Raw genomic sequence first — 14,571 nt, forward strand, 5'->3', positions numbered from 1 at the left:
TCAAAGAAGATGATAGTCCAACACAATTCTGCCGCCTAGCTTTAATGTTTCAGCGCCCCCGCAGCCGCGCAGCGCCGTGCAGCGACTGGGGAGGGGGATGGGCCCCCTCCTCTCCAGCGAGGACGACATGTGCACGGCGAGCCGGAGCTCTCCTCCCGGCCAAGGCTGATGTGCGGCGCACGACCTGCTACATGCCCGCAGCCTGTATCTGTTCACCGCGGGCGCGGCGTACTTCAACACCTCTGCTCCCCTCATAGTGCGGGCGAGCGGTATCTCAGGGTACTTGAGGGGTCCGAGCGGCCTCCGTTGGACGCAAGCTGCAACGGCCGGTCTGGCCATCCGACTCAATCTACATCAACTACATGGACAGTCACCATAAGCAATAATTACACTTGGGAATTCAACAACAATATTTGGTGGACATGGCAAAACTTTTCTTCACTTTTAAGCATTAAAGGTTTATCTTCAGAAATTCAACTACTACAACAGAAAAACTTTACTGCACCTGCAACAACAAAATTTTGAAATTGCAACCAACCAAATTACTAAAATCTTATAAATGCTTCCGCAATTAATCTTAATATCAACATCAAAACTTGGACCTTATTTTGGAAACAAAGCTTATGTTCTTCTGTGTTACCCCTTGGAGGAACTTTTGGGGGGGGAGGTCTGTACCGGGCGGTATACCTCTACACCGTTTATTTAAAAGTTGCGCCAGTTGAAACTCCTCTTCTGGAGGAAGGTCGACCTTTATCTATTCTATTAATTCTCTACTTTCTCAGAAGATGTCACCACGTGGAAAATTTTGAGTTTTTGAACTGTGTCACTTTTGATGTGTTTTTGTTTCGCTTGAAGTAAGAAGTGTGAACTTTCTCTTCTAGAGGACACTACTGAAGATCAACAATAGTGCGACCTAGTGCGGAGTCAAAGAACTATTTTGTTGGAGAAATTTTTATTTCAAGAGTTTGTTCTTTGTTAAATTTCCTTCTGTCGTTGTTTAAGTTGGCTGTATACCCCTCTTTTTCCCCTTAGTTTGGATCTAGCCAATCCCGAATTTCTTTAATTAATTTTCCACCAATAATGTGTTTCTTTTTCCTCTATGTAGGGGTTTCTTTTCCCGAACCAATAAAGATTTTGTGGGAGGGTGTTTTCTTTCCCCTAACGCCTAGAATCTTCCGCGAGAGGATATAAACTGCTGATTTTGGGGTCTCCGGGCCACTTCTGTTCCATCTTTCAGTGTATTAAGTACATAGCAGGAGGCGGGAAGCGCCTCTTTCTTCTTCAGCCGTTCAACACCAGGTAATGGCCTATTAATAACTTCTTTTCTTGCTAGGTCGGCAGTTTAACACTCGCGGCGGGTTCGAAGCATTTCCATCATGTAACCTTTTCCTAAAATGTAATTACTCTTTTCATCTTTTTCTTGTAAAGCTACATATTGGGATAGAGAGTGCTAACCCTCTCGAGCTCCCACTCACATTTGTTTTGAGGTGAACTTATTTTCTCAAACTATTCTTCGTTTATGTAATGTAAAGTGTTCTTCTCTAAGTCACCTCTGTAGTATGGGATTAGCCCTTGCGTTAGTGGCCCCAGAGCCAGATTAGGTTTTAAAAACAAAGTGTATTAGGAGTGCAAGTTCGCCTCCTCTCAAATTGTTATTTTAGAGGTCATGTAATCAACCTTCTTTCATGTAATAGACCTCCGTAGTTTGGGTATTTTACCCCTGTAAATACGTCCTTAGAGGACAGCTTGAAGGTAGAGTTTGGTGTGGCCTTGTGATAGGCTTACAATTTTGAGAGCGGATCGCTCTTTGAAATTTGTTTCTGTATGCCTCGTGCAGGCTTTATGTGTAATGTTTGGAGCCAGTGCTCCTGGGCATGAATGGGGTTTTCTGCCCCTTGGCTAAAATTTTCTTTGGGAGTAAGGCGGGGCTGATTGCCCAAGAGTTATGAAGTAAGGGCACTGAGCCCGAACCCAGTAATATTGTACCTACATTTTTGCTACTCTGTACCTGTTATGATTGTTATCTCTTGTCTTTGAAAAGAAAATATAACCTAGTTAAATTTTAAATTAATTTTACATTGCCCGTTAATTTCGTAGCTTGAAACCCATTCACACCCGCACCTTCTTTCACCTCTACCTACCACGGATATCTCCGTAACAACCAATACGCATGACCTTAAAGTAAAAAAGAATAGCCATGTTTCAAAGTGTGTACACATTACCTATCGACTTTGCATGCAAGAAATATTGTACTAAACTTCTTCCGCTAGGTTGTGCTGCTATCTTAGCATAACCTGTACGCATGTACTTAAAGTACAAAGAATAGCCATGTTTCAAAGCGTGTACACATTACTTATTGATTTTGCATGCATCAAATCTCGTACTAAATTTATTCCGCTAGATTGTGCTGCTATCTTAGCATAACCTATACCAATGAACTTAAAGTACAATGATTAGTCATGTTTCAAAGCGTGTACACATCAACTATCGAATTTGCATGTATCGACTCTCGTACTAAACTCCTTCCGCTAGATTGTGCTGCTATCTTAGCATAACTAAGACGCATGAACTTAAAGTACAAAGAATAGCTATGTCTCAAAGTGTGTACACATTACCTATCGATTTTACAAGCATCGACTCTCGTACTAAACTTCTTCCGCTAGATTGTGCTGGTATCTTAGCATAACCTATACGCATGGCCTTAAGGTACAAGGAATAGCCATGTTTCAAAGCGTGTACACATTACCTATCGATTTTGCATGCATTGACTCTCGTACTAAACTTCTTCCGCTAGATTGTGCTGACATCTTAGCATAACTTATACACATGAACTTAAAAGTACAAAGAATAGCCATGTTTCAAAGCATGTACACATTACCTATGGATTTTGCATGCATTGACTCTCGTACTAATCTCCTCCCGCTAGATTGTGCTGCTATCCTAGCATAACCTATACGCATGACCTTAAAGTAAAAAGAATAGCCATGTTTCAAAGTGTGTACACATCACCTATCGATTTGCATGCAACAAATATCGTACTAAACTTCTTCCGCTAGATTGTGCTGCTATCTTAGCATAACTAAGATGCATGAACTGAATGTACGAAGAATAACCATGTTTTAAAGCGTGTACTCATTACTTATCGATTTTACATACATCGACTCTCGTACTAAACTTCTTGCGCTAGATTGTGCCGCTATCTTAGCATAACCTGTACGCATGAACTTAACCCGTTAACTGGGGAGCGCGCGATACGGTAACTCTGTTCTGGTGGGGACGAATTTTCGTAACTCGAAAAATAATCAAATAAATTCAAGAAACCTTCCAAATTTTGATATACTTGATAATAAAATGCTACGTATATCCTAATTCTGATATAGAAAGTGATTTTTTGCCTATTTGTTAATATTTGTGGGTGTTATAGTTTTGGAGCAAAAACGACCTAAGTCTCGTACTAACTTCTGTATATTACAAATATAAATTTCTTTTCGGAATATCTATATTTTCATATTAATTTCAGGAAAATTAAAAGCCTATACACTGCAAATACACTTTATCATTAACTAATCTACAATTTCTGAAATAAATACCGCAGTTGAGAGAAATGCATTTCATTCAGGGTTTGCAATCGCAGTAATAAGTTGAGAGTAAGTACTTACAGTGGTAGCCTGGTTCTAATCATCTTCTCACAATAATTACTTCTTTATCGAAATGAATTTACACATCAGGACTGATTTCACTAATTATATTATTTACACTAGTCACACAGTTTACATCTCACGCACTGTTTTTACACATCTTGCATGTGATAAGCACGGAAACACGGAGCTGCACAGAGAGCGACGTCGCAGTCACTGCACCTGTAGATTGTTTCACGTCTCTCTCTTTTCGTCGGTCACACCACGCACCTCTTCACACCGTGCTGCCTTCTTCCCGATGGTGGATTCACATCAGGAAAATGCCTACCGCTGAATCTTTCTGTGGGAGCAGCGGGGAGGGGTCTAACTGAAAGGACAGGCATTGCTTCAGCGGGGATTGAACCTGTGTACTTTTCGAGGATTTTATCGATGAGGTGAATTCTGAACTGCATAATTTTCCTCCATGTTGCCGGAAAATGATGAATGAATTGAATACCACGAGGTCCAGAAGATGCCGGAAAATTTTCTGGTAATATTTCTTCATTCGCTTCCTTGGTGTGGAGTACGTAATGACGTACTGATCGGAAAGGTCAACTCCCCCATAGAATCATTGTAGTCTATGCAAACTACAGGTTTCTCTTTGGTTTCGTCCTTTCCTCTGATAGGGACAGTTCGCATTTCAGCATCGTGGATACTACTGAGCATGCAAACATCTCTTTTGTCCTTCCATTTTAGAACCATGAGTTTCTTTCGATAAGCAGCCGTTACCTCTCCCTTCAGCTTTTTTCTCATAAGTTCCTTAGGGAGATTTTTCCGGTTGGTTCTTACTGTACCCACTGCGTCAGTATCGAGGTCATTTAGCAGGTCGTATAACTCAGGGCTGCTATAGTTGTTGTCCATTCCTATCAGGTATCCTTGTTTCAGTAGATTATCTGCCAGAGTACACACAATTCTCGTCGGCTTGGAAGACTGTGATAGATCAATGCCATGGACTTCACTCTTGAGTTCTGTTGATTTTCCCGTGTACCACAACATATTCCACACGTAACCCGTTTTCGCTTCGCAAATTTTGTAAGATTCCATTCCGAACCGGGACCTTTTCTTTGGAATGTATACCTTCCAACCAAGGCGACCTTTCCATAGAAGAAGGCTTTCGTCTATGGATAGCTGGTCATCCGGGATGTAAGCCTGTTGAAACATTTTCACAAAGTGATCGAAGACTGGCTTTACCTTGTATCGTTCAGGAGGCATCTGCCCATCGCAGGCCTCATTGTCAGAAAAATGGAGAAATTTCAAGAGAAGGAAAAACCTCTTTTCCGTCATGGTCTCGTAAAATATGGGCGTGGCCAGTAACTTGTTACGAGAAAAATAATGCCCCATTGTAGGTTTGTGGATAATCCCTTGAAGAAGCAAAAGTCCGAATAAACGTTTTATTTCATCCTTATTTGTAGGTATCCAGTCTTTTTCCCTACTCCTCCGTTTCATTTTGTGAACCACGAATTTTCTGCTGCGCATAAATATTAGTTTGCTCAGCAATATACTTACAGATAGTATCGTCCGCAAACAGTTCGTAAATATCCTCTGGAGTCTTTACATCCATAAACTGTCCTTTTACTCCAGGAATGAACTTTGTTGGAAATCTACTCCTTTTCTGTCCATCTTCTACCCACGTAATAGGCCCTGACATATCACTGCAGTTTGAATCTGCCTGTATCTCTCCATCGTCACTGTCGTCACCCGAGGTGTTACTTTCGAACCCGCGACCATTCGCTGTGATAGCACCAGAATGCTGTCCAGTACCACATGTGCCTCCTTCTCCAGAGAACGAATTATCTTCACTATCTGAAGGAAGTCACTGAAGTCATTGTCCTCGTCGCTAAACTCCAACATTTCATGTACAAGTGAACGCAAGCTGTCATCACGTAATTCTTCAACTCGATGTCGTTTAGAAGACATAATTATGACTGAAAAGTACTTTTACGAAACAACAGAAGTGCAACGCATCTATAAGTTCAAATTCACTCCTCCCCGAAATTACAGTACTCCTTTTCACACTGATATACTATACAGTTCCCAGTCTCATAAAACACTAAAGTATTCGAGTAAGCACATAGCAAGGACGCAGCTGATTAGTCTAGTTCCCATGCGAGGCGAACACATAGCGCGCTTTTGCACGGAAGCGAATTATGTTGAATGATATACATCTCTCTCTGATCTGTTTCTGTTAAGCGGAAGTACTTACTAAAAATACCACTTGATGACAGCGGTATGCAGATAACGAGGACTGAATTTCATAACTCTGGCTAAGCTGAGAGTCGAGGAAAAAAATAAAATAGCAGCGTACGACTAAAGTCGCTCTCCCCACCTGGCTGGTTACTTCCTCGAGCGACTTAAGTCGCGCTCCCCAGTATACGGGTTAAAGTACAAAGAATAGCCTTGTTTCAAAGCGTTTACACATTACCTAATGATTTTGCACGAAACGACTATCATGCTAAACTTTTTCCACTAGATTGTGCTAAAATCATGTAAGTGTGCTGCTATCTTAGCATAACCTATCGATTTTACATGCATCTACTATCGTACTAGACTTCTTCCGCTAGAGCATAAAGCAATCGCTTTTGTGTATCCCTAACCCATGTGCACGAACTTAAAGCATAAAGATGAGCTATGTTCTAAAGCGTGTACACATCACCTATCGATAATGTATGTATCGAATATCGTACTAAACTTCTCCTGCTAGAGCGTACGAGTATCGCTTGTGCGTGCACGAACTTAAAGCATAAAGAATAGCAATGTATAAAAATCTTGTAAACAAAGCAACAGCATTACGTATAGTCAAGATTAAATGCGTGCACACATCATGTATCCATGATGCACATAGTACTAAACTTATTCCATTAGAATGTACAAAGTTCGCATGTGTTTGTGCTGCTATCTTAGCATAGCCTATGTGAATGAACTTAAAGCATAAAGAATAGTTATGTGTAAAAAATCTTGTGAACATAGCAGAATGTTTACTACGTAGTTGTAGACATTAAACTTTGCATGCTGAGGCGGCATACTACGTGACCGTGACGTCACGACCACGTGCTCTTGTTTGGTAAACATAGCCACGTGCTTTTTTGACAGCTGTCTTCTTGACGAACCCTAACCTCACTTTGAAGGACAATGGAGCGTCGCTAACCTCACTGCTGCCATCTTTACGGCGGTAAACCTCAAGGCTGCCACCTTTTGCATGTTATAGCGGGGAATTTTAAAAATCCAACAACGGAACATTGCTAACCTCACTCTTGCCATCTTTACGGGAGTAAACCTCAAGGGCTGCCACCTTATGCATGTTGTAGCGCGGAATTTAAAATCCAACAACAGAACATTGCTAAACTCTCTGCTATCATCTTGAAAAGTTCAGTGTTCCAAACACTAGTTCGAAAAACGTAACTCATCGCACCTCGGGGATTTTATTAGGTAAGACGTAACCCCTAGGTTCCATTCCTTGTTCTGAACATAAAACCATTTACCAATAAAGATTAATTTTCTACAAAGTACAAGCGTTCTTGCTGATAGCGATCGATGAGGTTGTTGCACCTTTAGCCCTTTAGCCCTTTAGCCCATTAGCCCTTTAGCCCTTTAGCCCATTAGCCCTTTAGCCCATTAGCCCTTTAGCCAAGGAATGTGCGGTAAGGAGGAGGAGGAAGAGTCCTTTCATCCTTTTTACCCTTCTGATAAGATGTAACCCCTGGGTTCCATACCCTATCACGATTTTTTTTCAGCCATGTTTATGCGATAACTTGTTCGACTGATTTTTACACAGAAGACGAATGATGGAAGGTAAATAATTTGAAGTTATACTTTGGCTATATCGTTTACCGAGCGAGTTAGCTGCGCAAATCATCAAAATTGTACTTTTGCTCTGAACACATCAAACAATGTTCTGATCATATGTTGAGGTTAACAACATCGATGACAGTGTTCGATTCTAGTCTTGTTATGTTTCATTCTGATCTTCTTAGAACGAGGGTACCCCCTAACATGTTCTAAACACATGTTGTATTGAGTACAGTGTTCGATTCTAGTCTTGATCACTTATTTCGTGTTCTGAACACATCGATCAATGTTCTGATCACATGTTGTATCGAGTACAGTGTTCGATTCTAGTCATGATCACTTATTTTGTGTTCTGAACACATCAATCAATGTTCTGATCACATGTTGAAGTTAACAACATCGATTACAGTGTTCTATTCTAGTCTTGTTATGTTTCAATCTGATCTTCTTAGAACAAGCGTATCCCCTGACATATTCTAAACACATGATGTATTGAGTACATTGTTCGATTCTAGTCTTGATCACTTATTTTGTTTTCTGAACGCATCAATCAATGTTCTAATCACATGTCGTATCGAGTACAGCGTTTGATTCTACTCTTCTTATGTTTCGAAAGTCTAAACATGCACAATAATGTTATCGCTGCACACGCTTGCCTTCGCGATGCAGGTTTAAACTTGTTCGATATAAAGCTATGCCTTGACATAAGAGGCGGAGGAGGAGGTAGAGAAGGAGGTGGAGGAGGAGGAGGAGGAGGAGGAGGAGGAGGAGGAGAATGATAAGGCCTTAACAGCCTATGTATAGTCGCCATTGTTTTTAAAGATGATAGCTGTCAAAAGAATTTTTCAAATTATCCACCACCACATTTCAGCTAAAGAGGGCAGCAGGGTGCTCTGTTGATTAAGCACATAGAATTTCAAATTGCCCTCCACCACATGCATAACAGCAGCTGTTATCTTGCGCAGTAGCCTCTAAGCTAGCTTTCTTCATAAGAGTAGCCGCCATCTTGTGCGAGCACCCCTAGGCCGTCTCATAAGGAGCTATGTATAGTCACCATTTTGTGTCTGCCATCTTGCGTAAGCATCCCTAGGACGTCTCAAGGCATCTTGTTTCTCATAAGAGCAGCCACCATCTTGTAGAAATAGATAGCTGCGAATGGCAAAGGGCTTAAGTAGGAATCGAACCGTTGATCTCATCATTAGACTATGTTTTTTCTTGTTCCTGATACTACGAACCTACGTATTAGGCGGAAAAATTTTGTCCGTTTTGCTCTACGATGCATCGTTTTCGAGATATTTAACATTTTGCATTTAAGCCTCCAAATTTAATGAATCGAACCTGCACGGCACGTTATACTCTCTACCATAGCTAAACCTGATCATGTTACGAAGACTCGCTTCAATACAAGCTAAAACAGAGCAAATGCCAAAGGGCCTAAGTAGGAACCGAACCGTTGATCCCATCATTAGACTATGATTTTCTTGTTCCTCATACTGCGAACCTAGGTATTAGGCAGAAAAATTTTGTCCGTTTTGCTCTACGATGCATCGTTTTCGAGATATTTAACATTTTGTATTTAAGCCTCCAAATTTAATGAATCGAACCTGCACGGCACGTTATACTCTCTACCATAGCTAAACCTGATCATGTTACGAAGACTCGCTTCAATACAAGCTAAAACAGAGCAAATGCCAAAGGGCCTAAGTAGGAACCGAACCGTTGATCCCATCATTAGACTATGATTTTCTTGTTCCTCATACTGCGAACCTAGGTATTAGGCAGAAAAATTTTGTCCGTTTTGCTCTACGGTGCACTGCTTTCGAGATATTTAACATTTTGCATTTAAGCCCTAAATTTAATGAATCGAACTAGCACGACACGTTAGCCTCTAAGCTAAGAGCAGCAGCCATCTTGCGCAAGCACCCTTAAGGCGTCTCATAAGGAGACGTGTATAGCCGCCATCTTGTGTCCGCCATCTTGCGCAAGCATCCTTAGGGCGTCTCTAGCCATCTTGTGCAAGGACCCTTAAGCCGCCTCATAAGAGCAACCGCCATCTTGCGCAAGCATCCCTAGGGCATCTCATAAGGAGCCATGTATAACCACCATCTTGCGCAAGCATCCCAAGGGCGTCTATGTATAGCAGCCATCTTGCGTAAGCACCCTTAAGGAGTCATGTATAGCCGCCATCTTATGCAATTAGCGTCGAGAGAGGACTGCTGTAGAATTTTTCTTTTTAAATTATCCACCACCACATTTCAAAGGTATCTAGCTAAAGATAGCAGCACTGCGTATGACAGGTGACGAATTTACATCTACTGCGATAAAGAGGGCAGCACGGTGCTCTCTGGATTAAAGATGGCGGATGATAGCTGTCAAAAAAGCACGTGGCTATGTTTACCAAACAAGAGCATGTGGAATTTGCCGCCACCACATTTCAAACTAAAGAGGGCAGCACTATGCTCTGTTGATTAAAGATGGCGGATGGTAGCTGTCAAAAAGCACGTGAGTTTGTTTCCAAACAAGAGCATGTGGAATTTTTCAATTTGCCGCCACCACATTTCAAAGGTATCTAGATAAAGATGGCAGCACGGTGCTCTCTTGATTAAAGATGGCGGATGATAGCTAACAGAACTTTTCAAATTGCCCGCTACTACATGCTTAAGGTAGTAGCCATAAAGAGGGCAGCACGGTGTTCTGTAGATTAAAGATGGCGGGTGATAGGTGATGAAATTGCCCGCATGATAGCAGCACGGTGCTCTATTGATTAAAGATGGCGGATGACAGCTGTCAAAAAAGCACGTGGCTTTGTTTCCCAACAAGAGCACATAGAATTTTTCAAATTGCCGCCACCACATTTCAAAGGTATCTAGCTAAAGAGTACAGCACTGTGCTCTGTTGATTAAAGATGGTGGATGGTAGCTGTCAAAAAAGCACGTGAGTTTGTTTCCAAACAAGAGCACGTGGAATTTTTCAATTTGCCGCCACCACATAGAGGGCAGCACGGTGCTCTCTTGATTAAAGATGGCTGCTGTCACGTGGAATTGTCTGCTACCACAGGTATCTAGCTAAAGAGGGCAGCACTGAGGTTTGCGATGCAAGATGGCTGCTGTCAAAAAGCATTTTTCAAATTATCCGCCACCACATTTCAAAGGTAAGTAGCTAAAGAGGGCAGCACTGTGCTCTATGGATTAAAGATGGCGGATGACAGCTGTCAAAAAAGCACGTGGCTGTCAAAAAGCACGTGGATTTGTTTATCTCGAGCTAGTGAGGTTAAGTTGGTAGCACTAAGGTTTAGGCCCGCCAAGATGGCAGCACTGCCGATGACAGGTGACGCAAGAGGGCAGCACAGCGCTCTGTAGTTTAAAGATGGCGGATGACAGCTGTCAAAAAGCACGTGGCTGTCAAAAAGCACGTGGCTTTGTTTATCTCGAGCTAGTTAGGTTAAGTTGGCACTACTGAGGTTTAGGCCCGTCAAGATGGCAGTACTGAGGTTAGCGATGCGTTGTTGTCTGTCAAAAAGCACGTGGCTTTGTTTACAAATCTGTCAAAAAGCACGTGGCTGTCAAAAAACACGTGGCTTTGTTTACCTCATGCTAGTTAGGTTAAGTTGGCACTACTGGGGTTTAGGCCCGTCAAGATGGTAGTACTGAGGTTTGCGATGCGTTGTTGTCTGTCAAAAAGCACGTGGCTTTGTTTACAAATCTGTCAAAAAAGCACGTGGCTGTCAAAAAACACGTGGCTTTGTTTATCTCGAGCTAGTTAGGTTAAGTTGGCACTACTGAGGTTTAGGCCCGTCAAGATGGCAGTACTGAGGTTAGCGATGCGTTGTTGTCGATGACAGCTGTCAAAAAGCACGTGGCTTTGTTTACAAATTCAAATTTCCCGCGGGAGGTGGAGGAGGCATCTGGGAGGCCTCTGGCTGAGGTGGAGGTGGAGGTGGCCACTGGGAGGCCTCTGGCTGAGGTGGAGGTGGAGGTGGCCACTGGGAGGCCTCTGGCTGAGGTGGAGGTGGAGGTGGCCACTGGGAGCCTGAGGTGGAGGTGGCGGCCGAATCCCTGTATTATACTACTATGATTGAAGAACAGTCCAGTAAGATTGAAAAAATGGAAGTATGGATAAGAGGAAAAACGGACGACATAGCAGCACAGGTGAGAAATAACACCGAGAAAGTGGTAGCATTAAGGGAAAAAGTAGGGCGACTTGAAGAGGAGAATTTAAAGCTGAAAGTAGAAGTGGAAGCGAATACTTTAGATAGAAGGAAGAAGTGCTTGTTTATTTATGGAGTGCCTGAGGAGACGTGTGAAGTCAAAGTAATTACAACTTATAAAGTAGTGGACCTAATACAGGGAAAAATGAAAATAAATTTTAGTGAAGTGGATATTGACGATGTGCAGAGAGTGGGGAGAACTAGAGGCAATAGGCCTATAAAGGTTCAATTGTCTTCAACGTTGATGGCGGATATTGTGTTAGCAAATGCAGGAAATGTTCAGAGGGATAAAATATGGATAAGGAGAGACGTGGAAAGTGACGCGATCAGAAATGAGAGGCTACTCAGAAAACACAAGATGCTGGCTGTAAAACAGGGGCTGAGGGCAACTATCAGAGGTCAAAATTTAGTGGTGTCAGACAGGAATTGGAAGAGAATCTGGTCTGTGGATAGATTGATGGATTTAGAATTGAAGTTAAAACAAGAGGGAGAAAAGGAGAGTAGTGCAATAAACTGTAGGCAAGTGAGGCGAAATACGAATAGCAGTGTGCTGAGGATGGACTTAGAGATGAAGTCAAAGCGGGCTGAAGAAAAAGGGAGTAGTACAGCGATTAGTGGAGAGGATAGGCAAAATACAAGAAGTAACAGTGTACCGTGTGAAGAGAGGCAGGGGGAGGTGTCCAGTGATAAAGTGACCGATAGCAGTGTTCGGAGTGAAGAAGTGCGGGTAGAGAGGTCAAGTGAGAATGTGACTATTTGCAGGGAAGAGAGAAGTAAGGGAAGTGTATGCAGTGAAGTAAGTGAGGAGCATGGTAAGAGGCCCGGGCAGAAGCTCGATCTGACGCGAGATCTGAGCAGGGGCCGAAATGTCGAGCAGAGAGATAGAGAATTGAGGGCCATGTTGGTGGCTCTTTATGGAAAGAAGAAATAAAGGGCAGGATTGGCGAAGAAGTAAGAGATGTAGGTGGTGTTGTGGAGTTGGATTATATGAGTGATTGGTATTTGTTATTCATTGCCTAAATTTTTGAAGATGGAGAGGTAATTTTATTAGGTTATGATGGTATTTATTTGTGAAGGCTGAAATGTGGTGATGATATTTGGAGCTGGAGGAGTGGTGGTAAATGTGGTGTTGGAAAATATTGAGGGCTTGGTATTTATGATTATGTGTTATTTGGGGGCTGAAATGTTGTGATGGGGAAGTGATGTATAAGTTATGATATGTTATAGGGTTGAAATGTGGTGTTGGAGAAGTGGTGGTATAAGATGGTGGATGGTAGAAGGTGAGTGTAATGGTAGAAGAAGTAGAGGTGGTATAAGGGGTGGAGTTGGTGTTGTATTGCTGAAATGTGGTGTCGGAAAATATTGAGGACTTGGTATTTATGATTATATGTTATGATTAATTTATGAAGTGTTATGATATGTTACAGGGTTGAAGTGTTATACCGTTGGAATGTGGTGTGAGAGAAGTGGTGATATAAGTAGAGGTGGTATATGTTGTGGAGTTGGTGTTGTTTATTAGGTTATGAGGGTATTTATTTGTGAAGGCTGAAATGTGGTAATGGAGAAGTGGTATATTTATTGTTGATATTTGGAGTTGGAGGAGTGGTGGTAAATGTGGTGTTGGATAAGTGTTATATCGTTGGAATGTGGTGTGGGAGAAGTGGTGATATAAGTAGAGGTGGTATATAATGTGGAGTTGGTGTTGTATTGCTGAAAGGTGGTGTTGGAAGTATTGAAGGCTTAGTATTTACGATTAGGTGATGTATAGTTTGGTATTGAGATGGTTTATTTACGGCTGATTTCGTGGGAGTTGGGAGGTGGTATTATTGTATTGGTGTCTGGTATGAGTGAGCTGGGGAGAGGTGAGTTTATTATCATTTTGTAAATTTTGGTTTGTTTGTATGGAGAGGAGGAAGAGATATGATGTTGGAGAGGTGTTGGTATATGAGTGATTGGTATTTGTTATTATGGAGTGTTATGGCGGAATGAAATGAAAGGAAGCAATGTTAACGCGGATTGGTAAAAGCTGTGGTATGATGGATTGGAATGCAATGACGGAATATTGTTGTTATTATTTAGCCTTTTACTATAGGAGGTGGAATCTGAAAGATTGAAAGCTATGTTAGTGTTATGGCTGGTTTGGAATGCAATCTGGTAATGTTGCTGTGGTAGCTTATTTTGGAGTAGGTCAGGGAACAATAGAGGTGATGAAAATGCTGAAGCAAGAAGGTTGCATACGTGTGAGTGATAACAAGCAGGAAGTTGTAACACCAGCAGTAGAATGTAAACATTGACCAGACTGTTGTGAACTGGTGTAGATGGAGTTGGTTCTGGTATAGAACCGGGGCGTTATTGTTCATTTCATTTTATTTTATTTTGTATATGGTGGAGAGGGGTGGCTTAGGTTGGACTACGTTTATTAATCTTATTATTTATTTATTTATTTATTATTATTGTGAACATGTATTCGGGGCTGAACGCCTGTTTTGTTCATTAATAAATAAATACATACATACATACATACATACATACATACATACATACATACATACATACATTATCCACATTGGAAAATGATAACTTTTAAAGGTAGATTTTCCGGTTGTATCCAGGAGATAGTGGGTTCGAATCCCTCTGTCGGCAGCCCTGAAGATGGTTTTCCGTGGTTTTTCATTTGCACACCAGGCAAATGCTGGGGTTGTACCTTAATTAAGGCCACAGCTGCTTCCGTCCGACTCCTAGCCCTTTCCTATCACATCGTCGCCACAAGGCCTATTTGTGTTCGTGCAATGTAGAGCAAATTTAAAAAAAAGTATTTTCCTGAAGTAACTTCATTAAGTACACTTCATTATAATTAAATGTATTCCGGAGGACGTGGCAGCTATTATAACTCCGCTGCAA

The sequence above is a fragment of the Anabrus simplex genome, chromosome 4, assembly GCF_040414725.1.
Source record: "Anabrus simplex isolate iqAnaSimp1 chromosome 4, ASM4041472v1, whole genome shotgun sequence".
Lineage (NCBI taxonomy): Eukaryota > Metazoa > Arthropoda > Insecta > Orthoptera > Tettigoniidae > Anabrus > Anabrus simplex.